Source organism: Gadus chalcogrammus, chromosome 18, assembly GCF_026213295.1.
Source record: "Gadus chalcogrammus isolate NIFS_2021 chromosome 18, NIFS_Gcha_1.0, whole genome shotgun sequence".
Taxonomy (NCBI): Eukaryota; Metazoa; Chordata; class Actinopteri; order Gadiformes; family Gadidae; genus Gadus; species Gadus chalcogrammus.
Window position 1 is genome coordinate 7940375 of NC_079429.1, and position 14115 is coordinate 7954489.

Consider the following 14115-nt stretch of genomic DNA (forward strand, 5'->3'; position numbering starts at 1 on the left):
GTGTTGGCGGCTGTGGAGGACAGGCCCGGCTTGGCTTTTTTCCTCTCTTCAGTATCTGGGGCAGGTCCCTGCATGCTCGGTGAAAGCACAAACGTGAATGAGCGAATTGACCAAAGTTCACAGTCTATTATGTGAAAGAGTCTAGTCAGGGCCCGAGGACAATAGATTGCCTTTCATGTCCGTCGGTGAGGCTTTGTTTTAGACTGCTCTGTTTATCCAGATAACAAATGCATGTAATCTATTAACTCTGGTGTATGGACAATTAGCACATATATATGGGTAATTAGTACTTATGTTATCTGTTCATGAATGACATAATGACCAAAGTAACCTCTGTAATTCACAAACGTGTCTGCTTAATGACTAAATATATATATATAAATAGATGATCCATGCACACATGGTGGTTGATCACGTATTGGGGGAAAGCCACATCCAGTTCTCAAGCTTTTATCCAATTAGATTAGATAGGTGCTTAATTCTTCCAACCCGGGGATAATAAATTGTCACAGCAACACACATCAAAAAAATAATAATTTGTAGGGCTGCCAAGCACTACTACTAACAGCAGAGTCCAGTTGAGGTCCTTCTGTTTTCCGCAAGAATATTAATGAAGAGGTACTGCTTTACAGTTCCTGAATACATTATAGATATTATTTTGCTGCTATAGTTTGTACATTGGATTCACTGAAAATAAAATGCTGTATAATTTCCATGTCCACTACACTTTTGCAATGTGTATGTGGTCAAATACTTCGTTACGTTGTATTTGCCATTTGAATATTATTCAGATGTTAACGGCCATGGTCTTTAACCTACAATTTGCTTGAAAAATAAAAGAATACAATTAAAATATAAAATGTTGCCTCGCCGTATAGTGTGCCTGTTATTTATTTAGTTTACAATTTCCTTAAGGTTAACCAATTAAAATGTGGAGATGCGGTTCTGCTCCGAAACAATCTTTGAAAATATAGCGCCATCCTGTGGTAAAATGGGGTTTTCATTCCTACATCAATTTATTTGATGTATTCTTTTTGGAATTTAATAGATTTTATTTCCTGTATTCTGGTGCATTTTGGGGATGGCCACTACCGATTTACCTGCTTTTCATTCAGATTCATAGCCTACATCCTGACTTGCAGGGCCTGGACAAGCTTACACTGCATATACAGACCTACTTCATGGCCATTCCACCAGCCATTGCTATTTGACCCATTGTTGTTATTCTGATATTGAGACAAATCATGATCACTGTCCTATAGCGTCCATTTTTTGTGAGTCTCAATGTCTACTTCAAATGCAGTTAGAAATATGGGACGGTTGCTTCATTTTGTTTATATGCTACAGGCCGAAAGCCTAAATTAATATGTAATTTAGTCCAATTCCTCCACTGAAAAGGGTGGAAAGTGCTTACAACTCTCTGCAAGTTAGCGATCTATGACACTGTTGTTTTTTATTGGTCGTCATGAAAAAAAACATAAGGGGTAAAACTGTTGTTTTTTATTGGTCGTCATGAAAAAAACAAAAGGGGTAACACTGTTGATATTTATCAAATAAAACATAGGGGGTAACACTGTTGTTTTTCTTTGGTCGTCATGAAAAAAAACACAAGGGGTAACACTGTCGTTTTAATCAAATGAAACACAAGGGGTAACACTGTCGTTTTAATCAAATGAACCATAAGGGGTAACACTGTCGTTTTAATCAAATGAACCATAAGGGGTAACACTGTCCTTTTTTATCAGTCGTCATGAAAAAAACATAAGGGGTAACACTGTCGATATTTATCCATTAAAGCATAGGGGGTAACATTGTCGTTTTTATCAAATGAAACATGAGGGGTGACGTCATGAAAAAAAACACTGTTGTTTTTTATTGGTCGTCATGAAAAAACAAAAAAAAAAAACAATTGTCCTTGTCAAATAGAATATAAGGGGTAACACTGTTGTTTTTCATCAGTCATCATGGGAAAAACCCATAAGGGGTAACACTGTCGAAATGTATCGAATAAAACATAGGGGGTAACACTGTCGTTTTTATCAAATGAAAACATGAGGGGTGACACTGTGTTTTTTTATTGGTCGTCATGAAAAAAAACATAAGGGGTAACACTGTCGTTTTTTATCGGTCGTCATGAAAAAAAAACATAAGGGGTAACACTGTTGTTTTTTATCGGTCGTCATGAAAAAAAACATAAGGGGTAACACTGTCGTTTAAAAAACATAAGGGAAATAATAGAAATACACACATACATTTTAATGTCATGTATATCCTCTTTATTGATGATTGATTAATACCTTTTGTCTTCGCCTCAGTGGTGCAGTGGAGGGCATTCTGGCTAACCCCCTGGAGACCGGGGTTCAAGTCTGGTTGATGTCTTCTGTTGAAATGTCGAAATTTATCAAATGAAACATAAGGGGTAACACTGTCTTTTTTATTGGTCGTCATGAAAAAAAACATAAAGGCTAACACTGTCGTTTTTTATTGGTCGTCATGAAAAAAAACATAAGGGGTAACACTGTTGTTTTTTATTGGTCCTCGTGAAAAAAAACATAAGGGGTAACACTGTCGTTTTTTATTGGTCCTCATGAAAAAAAACATAAAGGCTAACACTGTCGTTTTTTATTGGTCGTCATGAAAAAAAACATAAGGGGTAACACTGTTGTTTTATATCGGTCGTCATGAAAAAAACATAAGGGGTAACACTGTCGTTTTTTATCGGTCGTCATGAAAAAATATATAAGGGGTAACACTGTCGTTTTTTATCGGTCGTCATGAAAAAAAACATAAGGGGTAACACTGTTATTTTTTATTGGTCGTCATGAAAAAAAACATAAGGGGTAACACTGTTGTTTTTTATTGGTCGTCATGAAAAAAAACATAAGGCTTAACACTGTGGTTTTTTATTGGTCATCATGAGAAAAAGCATAAGGGGTAACACAGTCGTTTTTTATTGGTCGTCATGAAAAAAAACATAAGGGGTAACACTGTCGTTTTTTATTGGTCCTCATGAAAAAAAACATAAGGGGTAACACTGTCCATTTTTATTGGTCCTCATGAAAAAAAACATAAGGGGTAACACTGTCGTTTTTTATTGGTCGTCATGAAAAAAAACATAAGGGGTAACCTTGTCGTTTTTTATCGGTCGTCATGAGAAAAAACATAAGGGGTAACACTGTCGTTTTTTTATTGGTCGTCATGAAAAAAAACATGAGGGGTAACACTTGTTTTTTGTTGGTCGTCATGAAAAAAAACATAAGGGGTAACGTTGTTGTCTTTCTCAAATAAAATATAAGGGGACACTGTTGTTTTTTATTGGTCGTCATGAAAAAAAACATAAGGGATATAATAGAAATACACACATAATAATAATTCTTTATTTCAGACCCAGGAGGATCCATATCAACACAGACAAAATAAACAAACATACATTTTAATGTCATGTATATCCTCTTTATTGATGATTGATTAATATGTTTTGTCTACGCCTCAGTGGTGCAGTGGAGTGCACTCTGCCTAACCCCCTGGAGACCGGAGTTCAAGTCCGGTTGGTGTCTTCTGTTGAAATGTCGAAATTCATCAAATAAAACATAGGGGCTAACACTGTTGTTATTTTATATGTCGTCATGAAAAAAAACATAAGGGGTAACACTGTCGTTTTTTATTGGTCGTCATGAAAAGAAACATAAGGGGTAACAGTGTTGTTTTTTGTTGGTCCTCATGAAAAAAAACGTAAGGGGTATTACTGTTGTTTATTATTGGTCGTCATGAAAAAAACATAAGGGGTAACACTGTCGTTTTTTATCGGTCCTCATGAAAAAAAACATAAGGGGTAACACTGTCGTTTTTTATCGGTCCTCATGAAAAAAAACATAAGGGGTAACACTGTCCTTTTTTATTGGTCCTCATGAAAAAAAGAATAAGGGGTAACACTGTCGTTTTTTATTGGTCCTCATGAAAAAAAACATAAGAGGTAACACTGTCATTTTTTATTGGTCGTCATGAAAAAAAACATAAGGAGTAACACTGTTGTTTTTTATTGGTCCTCATGAAAAAAAACATAAGGGGTAACACTGTCGTTTTTTATCGGTCGTCATGAAAAAAAACATAAGGGGTAACGCAGTTGTTTTTTATCGGTCGTCATGAAAAAAACATAAGGGGTAACACTGTCGTTTTTTATCGGTCGTCATGAAAAAAAGCCCTTAAGGGGTAACACTGTCGTTTTTTATCGGTTGTCATGAAAAAAACATAAGGGGTAACGCTGTTGTTTTTTATTGGTCGTCATGCAATAAAAACACACGGGGTAACACTGTTTTTTTTATCTGTCGTCATGAAAAATCCATAAGGGGTAACACAGTCGAAATGTATAGAATAAAACATAGGGGGTAACACTGTCGTTTTTATCAATTGAAACATGAGGGGTGACACTGTCGTTTTTCTTTGTTCGTCATGAAAAAAAACATAAGGGGTAACACTGTCGTTTTTTATCGGTCGTCATGAAAAAAAACATGAGGGGTAACGCTGTTGTTTTTTATTGGTCTTCATGAAAAAAAACACAAGGGGTAACACTGTCGTTTTTTATCGGTCGTCATGAAAAAAAAACTTTAAGGGGTAACACTGTCGTTTTTTATCGGTCGTCATGAAAAAAAACATAAGGGGTAACGCAGTTGTTTTTTATCGGTCCTCATGAAAAAAAACATAAGGGGTAACACTGTCCTTTTTTATTGGTCCTCATGAAAAAAAGCATAAGGGGTAACACTGTCGTTTTTTATTGGTCCTCATGAAAAAAACATAAAAGGTAACACTGTCATTTTTTATTGGTCGTCATGAAAAAACACATAAGGAGTAACACTGTTGTTTTTTATTGGTCCTCATGAAAAAAAACATAAGGGGTAACACTGTCGTTTTTTATTGGTCGTCATGAAAAAAAACACAAGGGGTAACACTGTTGTTTATATCGGTCGTCATGAAAAAAACATAAGGGGTAACACTGTCGTTTTTTATCGGTCGTCATGAAAAAAAGCCCTTAAGGGGTAACACTGTCGTTTTTTATCGGTCGTCATGAAAAAAAACATAAGGGGTAACGCTGTTGTTTTTTAGTGGTCGTCATGAAAAAAAACATGAGGGGTAACACTGTTGTTTTTTATTGGTCTTCATGAAAAAAAACACAAGTGGTAAAACTGTCGTTTTTTATCGGTCGTCATGAAAAAAAACACAAGGGGTAACACTGTTGTTTATATCGGTCGTCATGAAAAAAACATAAGGGGTAACACTGTCGTTTTTTATCGGTCGTCATGAAGAAAAGACCTTAAGGGGTAACACTGTCGTTTTTTATCGGTCGTCATGAAAAAAAACATAAGGGGTAACGCTATCGTTTTTTATCGGTCGTCATGAAAAAAAACATGAGGGGTAACGCTGTTGTTTTTTATTGGTCCTCATGAAAAAAAACACAAGGGGTAACACTGTCGTTTTTTATCGGTCGTCATGAAAAAAAACTTTAAGGGGTAACACTGTCGTTTTTTATCGGTCGTCATGAAAAAAAAACATAAGGGGTAACGCAGTTGTTTTTTATCGGTCCTCATGAAAAAAAACATAAGGGGTAACACTGTCCTTTTTTATTGGTCCTCATGAAAAAAAACATAAGGAGTAACACTGTTGTTTTTTATTGGTCCTCATGAAAAAAACCATAAGGGGTAACACTGTCGTTTTCTATTGGTCGTCATGAAAAAAAACACAAGGGGTAACACTGTTGTTTATATCGGTCGTCATGAAAAAAACATAAGGGGTAACACTGTTGTTTTTTATCGGTCGTCATGAAAAAAAACCTTAAGGGGTAACACTGTCGTTTTTTTATTGGTCGCCATGAAAAAAAACATAAAGGGTAACGCTGTTGTTTTTTATCTGTCGTCATGAAAAATCCATAAGGGGTAACACAGTCGAAATGTATAGAATAAAACATAGGGGGTAACACTGTCGTTTTTATCAAATGAAACATGAGGGGTGACAATGTCGTTTTTCTTTGGTCGTCATGAAAAAAAACATAAGGGGTAACACTGTCGTTTTTTATCGGTCGTCATGAAAAAAAACATGAGGGGTAACGTGGTTGTTTTTTATTGGTCTTCATGAAAAAAAACACAAGGGGTAACACTGTCGTTTTTTATCGGTCGTCATGAAAAAAAACTTTAAGGGGTAACACGGTAGTTTTTTATCGGTCGTTATGAAAAAAAACATAAGGGGTAACGCAGTTGTTTTTTATTGGTCGTCATGAAATACAAACACAAGGGGTAACACTGTTGTTTTTATCTGTCGTGATGAAAAATCCATAAGGGGTAACACAGTCGAAATGTATAGAATAAAACATAGGGGGTAACACTGTCGTTTTTATGAAATGAAACATGAGGGGTGACACTGTCGTTTTTCTTTGGTCGTCATGAAAAAAACCATAAGGGCTAACACTAATGTTTTTTATTGGTCGTCATGAAAAAAACATAAGGGGTAACACTGTCGTTTTTTATCGGTTGTCATGAAGAAAAACCTTAAGGGGTAACACTGTCGTTTTTTATCGGCCGTCATGAAAAAAAACATAAGGGGTAACACTGTTGTTTTTTATTGGTCGTCATGAAAAAGAAATAAGGGGTCACACTGTCGTTTTTATCAAATGAAACGTAAATGGTAACACTGTCGTTTTTTATCTGTCGTCATGAAAAATCCATAAGGGGTTATCCGAGTCGGTGTGTTGAGATGAGAAGACAGGCACAGCCGTGTCCTGGAGGAACGGACATTCATGTCCATGCGCTTCTTGAGCTTATTACCACTAGATGATGACACTGAATTTAATCAAATACGTTCAGCCTCTACCACCGTTGTCGTGCTGGCACCGTGGTTAGCACTGCTGCCTCACAGCCACACGGTCCCCGGTTCAAACCCGGTGGAGGTCGGTCTATCTATCTCCCTGTGTGGAGCCTGTCTCTCTCTCAATCCCCGTGTGGAGCCTGTCTGTCTCTCTCTCCCCGTGTGGAGCCTGTCTCTCTCTCTCTCTCTCTCTCTCCCCGTGTGGAGCCTGTCTCTCTCTCTCTCCCCGTGTGGAGCCTGCCTGTCTCTCTCTCCCCGTGTGGAGTCTTTCTCTCTCCCCGTGTGGAGCCTGTCTCTCTCTCACTCCCCGTGTGGAGCCTGTTTGTCTGTCTCTCTCCCCGTGTGGAGCCTGTCCCTCTCTCTCCCCGTGTGGAGCCTGTCTGTCTCTCTCCCCATGTCTATTTATTATTTTTATTATTATATATGCAGAGATCATTCTGTGTTGAGTACGCAATGACTAATAAAGAGATGAACCGTCTTAATGTAACGCCAAACAGAACATTCATAAGAATACATTTGATTATATAACTAGAAGAACACTGGGATTGAGCTGGGAGTCAATCTGATGACCTTATGGAAGAAGGGACCTAGGATATGCCCCCACCCAAACACACTCATGCTGCGGCCCCCCACACACACTCATGGCAGGGGCCCGACCCGACCACCATGGCTGCGGCTCCCCCTCACACACTCATGGATGGGCCCCCCCTAACACACACTCATGGCTGCCCCCCCAGACCAGCTTGGCTGTACCTAATAACTTAACAGTGAGGTTCAGATCCTGGTGGAGGAAAAGCGTTGTGAAAAACCCCAGTTGGAGGAGGTAGACGAGGAAGAGGAGGTGGAGGTAGAGGAGGTGGAGGGGGTGGAGGAGGTGGAGGAGGAAGAGGAGGTTGAGGTAGAGGAGGTGGAGGGGGTGGAGGAGGTAGAGGAGAAAGAGGAGGTGGAGGAGGTGGAGGAGGAGGAAGAGGAGGTGGAGGTAGAGGAGGTGGAGGGGGTGGAGGAGGTAGAGGAGAAAAGGAGGTGGAGGGGGTGGAGGAGGTGGAGGTAGAGGAGGTGGAGGAGGTGGGGGAGGTGGAGGAGGTGCAGTGTGAGAGTGTGAGGCGCTGGGAATAAAACGCTACGCCGTCTTTAGTGAAGCTCCTCCTTTCATGAGGACCAACAAAAAACAACACTGTTACCCCTTATGTTTCTTTTCATGACGACCAATAAAAAACGACAGTGTTACCCCTTATGTTTTTTTTCATGACGACATATAAAATAACAACAGTGTTAGCCCCTATGTTTTATTTAATGAATTTCGACATTTCAACAGAAGACATCAACCGGACTTGAACCCCGGTCTCCAGGGGGTTAGGCAGAGTGCACTCCACTGTACCACGGAGGCGAAGACAAAACATATCAATCAATCATCAATAAAGAGGATCTACATGACATTAAAATGTAATGTTTATTTTGTCTGTGTTGATATGGATCCTCCTGGGTCTGAAATAAAGAATTATTATTATGTGTGTATTTCTATTATTTCCCTTATGTTTTTTTTCATGACGACCAATAAAAAAACGACAGTGTTACCCCTTATGGTTTTTTTCATGACGACCAATAAAAAAACGACAGTGTTACCCCTTATGGTTTTTTCATGACGACCAATAAAAAACAACAGTGTTACCCCTGATGTTTTTTTTTTTTTTCATGAGGACCAATAAAAAACGACAGTGCTACCCATTGTGTTTTTTTTCATGACGACCGATTAAAAACGACAGTGTTACCCCTTATGTTTTTTTTCATGACGACCGATAAAAAACAACAGTGTTACCCCTCATGTTTTTTTTCATGACGACCGATAAAAAACGACAGTGTTACCCCTTATGTTTTTTTTCATGACGACCGATAAAAAACGTCAGTGTTACCCCTTATGTTTTTTTCATGACGACCAATAAAAAACGACAGTGTTACCCCTTATGTTTTTTTTCATGAGGACCAATAAAAAACTACAGTGTTACCCCTTATGTTTTTTTTCATGAGGACCAATAAAAAAGGACAGTGTTACCCCTCATGTTTTTTTTCATGAGGACCAATAAAAAAGGACAGTGCTACCCCTTGTGTTTTTTTTCATGACGACCGATTAAAAACGACAGTGTTATCCCTTATGTTTTTTTTCATGACGACCGATAAAAAACGACAGTGTTACCCCTCATGTTTTTTTTCATGAGGACCGATAAAAAACAACAGTGTTACCCCTTATGTCTTTTTTCATGAGGACCAATAAAAAACAACAGTGTTACCCCTTATGTTTTTTTCATGACGACCAATAATAAACAACAGTGTTACCCCTTATGTTTTTTTCATGAGGACCAATAAAAAACAACAGTGTTACCCCTTACGTTTTTTTTCATGACGACATATAAAATAACAACAGTGTTAGCCCCTATGTTTTATTTGATGAATTTCGACATTTCAACAGAAGACATCAACCGGACTTGAACCCCGGTCTCCAGGGGGTTAGGCATAGTGCACTCCACTGCACCACGGAGACGAAGACAAAACATACCAATCAATCATCAATAAAGAGGATCTACATGACATTAAAATGTATGTTTGTTTATTTTGTCTGTGTTGATATGGATCCTCCTGGGTCTGAAATAAAGAATTATTATTATGTGTGTATTTCTATTATTTCCCTTATGTTTTTTTTCATGACGACCAATAAAAAAACGACAGTGTTACCCCTTATGGTTTTTTTCATGACGACCAATAAAAAAACGACAGTGTTACCCCTTATGGTTTTTTCATGACGACCAATAAAAAACAACAGTGTTACCCCTTATGTTTTTTTTTTTTTTCATGAGGACCAATAAAAAACGACAGTGCTACCCATTGTGTTTTTTTTCATGACGACCGATTAAAAACGACAGTGTTACCCCTTATGTTTTTTTTCATGACGACCGATAAAAAACCACAGTGTTACCCCTCATGTTTTTTTTCATGACGACCGATAAAAAACGACAGTGTTACCCCTTATGTTTTTTTTCATGACGACCAATAAAAAACGTCAGTGTTACCCCTTATGTTTTTTTCCTGACGACCAATAAAAAACGACAGTGTTACCCCTTATGTTTTTTTTCAAGAGGACCAATAAAAAACTACAGTGTTACCCCTTATGTTTTTTTTCATGAGGACCAATAAAAAAGGACAGTGTTACCCCTTGTGTTTTTTTTCATGACGACCGATAAAAAACAACAGTGTTACCCCTCATGTTTTTTTTCATGACGACCGATAAAAAACAACAGTGTTACCCCTTATGTCTTTTTTCATGAGGACCAATAAAAAAACGACAGTGTTACCCCTTATGGTTTTGTTCATGACGACCAATAAAAAAACGACAGTGTTACCCCTTATGCTTTTTTCATGACGACCAATAAAAAACAACAGTGTTACCCCTTATGTTTTTTTTTTTTTTCATGAGGACCAATAAAAAACGACAGTGCTACCCATTGTGTTTTTTTTCATGACGACCGATTAAAAACGACAGTGTTACCCCTTATGTTTTTTTTCATGACGACCGATAAAAAACAACAGTGTTACCCCTCATGTTTTTTTTCATGACGACCGATAAAAAACGACAGTGTTACCCCTTATGTTTTTTTTTCATGACGACCGATAAAAAACTTCAGTGTTACCCCTTATGTTTTTTTCAAGACGACCAATAAAAAACGACAGTGTTACCCCTTATGTTTTTTTTCAAGAGGACCAATAAAAAACTACAGTGTTACCCCTTATGTTTTTTTTCATGAGGACCAATAAAAAAGGACAGTGTTACCCCTCATGTTTTTTTTCATGAGGACCAATAAAAAAGGACAGTGCTACCCCTTGTGTTTTTTTTCATGACGACCGATTAAAAACGACAGTGTTACCCCTTGTGTTTTTTTTCATGACGACCGATAAAAAACAACAGTGTTACCCCTCATGTTTTTTTTCATGACGACCGATAAAAAACAACAGTGTTACCCCTTATGTCTTTTTTCATGACGACATATAAAATAACAACAGTGTTAGCCCCTATGTTTTATTTGATGAATTTCAACATTTCAACAGAAGACATCAACCGGACTTGAACCCCGGTCTCCAGGGGGTTAGGCAGAGTGCACTCCACTGTACCACGGAGGCGAAGACAAAACATATCAATCAATCATCAATAAAGAGGATCTACATGACATTAAAATGTATGTTTGTTTATTTTGTCTGTGTTGATATGGATCCTCCTGGGTCTGAAATAAAGAATTATTATTATGTGTGTATTTCTATTATTTCCCTTATGTTTTTTTTCATGACGACCAATAAAAAAACGACAGTGTTACCCCTTATGGTTTTTTTCATGACGACCAATAAAAAAACGACAGTGTTACCCCTTATGGTTTTTTCATGACGACCAATAAAAAACAACAGTGTTACCCCTTATGTTTTTTTTTTTTCATGAGGACCAGAAAAAAACGACAGTGCTACCCATTGTGTTTTTTTTCATTACGACCGATTAAAAACGACAGTGTTACCCCTTATGTTTTTTTTCATGACGACCGATAAAAAACAACAGTGTTACCCCTCATGTTTTTTTTCATGACGACCGATAAAAAACGACAGTGTTACCCCTTATGTTTTTTTTCATGACGACCGATAAAAAACGTCAGTGTTACCCCATATGTTTTTTTATGACGACCAATAAAAAACGACAGTGTTACCCCTTATGTTTTTTTTCATGACGACCGATTAAAAACGACAGTGTTATCCCTTATGGTTTTTTTCATGACGACCGATAAAAAACGACAGTGTTACCCCTCATGTTTTTTTTCATGAGGACCGATAAAAAACAACAGTGTTACCCCTTATGTCTTTTTTCATGAGGACCAATAAAAAACAACAGTGTTACCCCTTATGTTTTTTTCATGACGACCAATAATAAACAACAGTGTTACCCCTTATGTTTTTTTCATGAGGACCAATAAAAAACAACGTTTTTTTTCATGACGACATATAAAATAACAACAGTGTTAGCCCATATGTTTTATTTGATGAATTTCGACATTTCAACAGAAGACATCAACCGGACTTGAACCCCGGTCTCCAGGGGGTTAGGCATAGTGCACTCCACTGCACCACGGAGACGAAGACAAAACATACCAATCAATCATCAATAAAGAGGATCTACATGACATTAAAATGTATGTTTGTTTATTTTGTCTGTGTTGATATGGATCCTCCTGGGTCTGAAATAAAGAATTATTATTATGTGTGTATTTCTATTATTTCCCTTATGTTTTTTTTCATGACGACCAATAAAAAAACGACAGTGTTACCCCTTATGGTTTTTTTCATGACGACCAATAAAAAAACGACAGTGTTACCCCTTATGGTTTTTTCATGACGACCAATAAAAAACAACAGTGTTACCCCTTATGTTTTTTTTTTTTTTCATGAGGACCAATAAAAAACGACAGTGCTACCCATTGTGTTTTTTTTTCATGACGACCGATTAAAAACGACAGTGTTACCCCTTATGTTTTTTTTCATGACGACCGATAAAAAACAACAGTGTTACCCCTCATGTTTTTTTTCATGACGACCGATAAAAAACGACAGTGTTACCCCTTATGTTTTTTTTCATGACGACCAATAAAAAACGTCAGTGTTACCCCTTATGTTTTTTTCCTGACGACCAATAAAAAACGACAGTGTTACCCCTTATGTTTTTTTTCAAGAGGACCAATAAAAACTACAGTGTTACCCCTTATGTTTTTTTTCATGAGGACCAATAAAAAAGGACAGTGTTACCCCTTGTGTTTTTTTTCATGACGACCGATAAAAAACAACAGTGTTACCCCTCATGTTTTTTTTCATGACGACCGATAAAAAACAACAGTGTTACCCCTTATGTCTTTTTTCATGAGGACCAATAAAAAAACGACAGTGTTACCCCTTATGGTTTTGTTCATGACGACCAATAAAAAAACGACAGTGTTACCCCTTATGCTTTTTTCATGACGACCAATAAAAAACAACAGTGTTACCCCTTATGTTTTTTTTTTTTTTCATGAGGACCAATAAAAAACGACAGTGCTACCCATTGTGTTTTTTTTCATGACGACCGATTAAAAACGACAGTGTTACCCCTTATGTTTTTTTTCATGACGACCGATAAAAAACAACAGTGTTACCCCTCATGTTTTTTTTCATGACGACCGATAAAAAACGACAGTGTTACCCCTTATGTTTTTTTTTCATGACGACCGATAAAAAACTTCAGTGTTACCCCTTATGTTTTTTTCATGACGACCGATAAAAAACAACAGTGTTACCCCTTATGTATTTTTTCATGAGGACCAATAAAAAACGACAGTGTTACCCCTTATGTTTTTTTCATGACGACATATAAAATAACAACAGTGTTAGCCCCTATGTTTTATTTGATGAATTTCGACATTTCAACAGAAGACATCAACCGGAGGATCCATGTCAACACAGACAAAATAAACAAACATACATTTTAATGTCATGTATATCCTCTTTTTTGATGATTGATTAATATGTTTTGTCTTCGCCTCCGTGGTGCAGTGGAGTGCACTCTGCCTAACCCCCTGGAGACCGGGGTTCAAGTCCGGTTGATGTCATCTGTTTAAATGTCGAAATTCATCAAATAAAACATAGGGGCTAACACTGTTGTTATTTTATTGGTCGTCATGAAAAAAAACATAAGGGGTAACACTGTCGCCCCTCCACGAGGAGGAGGAGCTTCACTATAGACGGCGTAGCGTTTTATTCCCAGCGCCTCACACTCTCACACTGCACCTCCTCCACCTCCCCCACCTCCTCCACCTCCTCTACCTCCACCTCCTCCACCCCCTCCACCTCCTTTTCTCCTCTACCTCCTCCACCCCCTCCACCTCCACCTCCTCTTCCTCCTCCACCTCCTCCACCTCCTCTTTCTCCTCTACCTCCTCCACCCCCTCCACCACCTCCACCTCCTTTTCTCCTCTACCTCCTCCACCCCCTCCACCTCCTCTACCTCCACCTCCTCTTCCTCCTCCACCTCCTCCACCTCCTCTTTCTCCTCTACCTCCTCCACCCCCTCCACCTCCTCTACCTCAACCTCCTCTTCCTCCTCCACCTCCTCCACCCCCTCCACCTCCTCTACCTCCACCTCCTCTTCCTCCTCTACCCCCTCCACCTGGGGTTTTTCACAACGCCTTTCCTCCACCAGGATCTGAACCT